Source organism: Elephantulus edwardii, unplaced genomic scaffold (assembly GCF_000299155.1).
Source record: "Elephantulus edwardii isolate Elephantulus edwardi_28Jun2011 unplaced genomic scaffold, EleEdw1.0 scaffold00500, whole genome shotgun sequence".
NCBI classification, from domain to species: domain Eukaryota; kingdom Metazoa; phylum Chordata; class Mammalia; order Macroscelidea; family Macroscelididae; genus Elephantulus; species Elephantulus edwardii.
The window spans coordinates 349,846-350,671 of NW_006400250.1; positions in this window are offsets into that span (position 1 = coordinate 349,846).

The following is an 826-nucleotide window of genomic DNA, read 5'->3' on the forward strand; positions in this document are numbered from 1 at the left end:
TTGGAGAGGGACATCATGCTTGGGAGGGTGGAGGGACAGCGCAGGAGGGGAAAACCCTCTATGAGATGGATTGATTCAGTGACTGGGGTAATCGGAATAGTTGTGTCATGGGCGGTGTGGTTGCGGCAGGATAGAGCAGGGTTTAGGGCTGTTGTGCATAAGGTCGCTATGAGTCGGAAATGACTCGACGGCACATAACAACAACATTTTGGGTAACATATTCTCAACTTTATCTTTTTAATAACAGAAGTTACAAAAGGAATTTTAATACTTTCTTTTTTTCTGTTGTTTTTGATTGTCTTCAATTAGAGCACAACTCATATTGACTCTATGAGCTAATGGTTTGAAGCCTATCTATACATATCAACATTTATCAAAGTTCATAGAGTTTTCAGAGGCATGTTGTTCTAGATATATTTCTCTTCTCTATGTTGCTTTCACTGTATCACACAGGTATAGAAATATTAACATTTCATTAGAAAGCAGTAGAAAAATATTACTCTTCCAGTAAATTATTTGAAAGTGTGTTATATTTTCTAATTACTTCATGATTTTTTCCTGACTATTTTATTTTAATTTCTGAATTAATATTCTTGTGATTGGAAAAAATATTTTGTGTTTTCCTCTTGCTATGTTATTCTTTTTGTGAGACGTTTATTTTATGTTTCAGAACATGGTTTAGTATTGTGAACATTTCATCTATACCTAAAATAAAAAAAAAACATTCTCTGGGCACAAGAAGAAATAAAAAATGAACTTAAAAAGTTTCTTGAAACAAATGACAATGAAGACACTACTTACCAAAATCTCTGGGAAACAGCCAAAG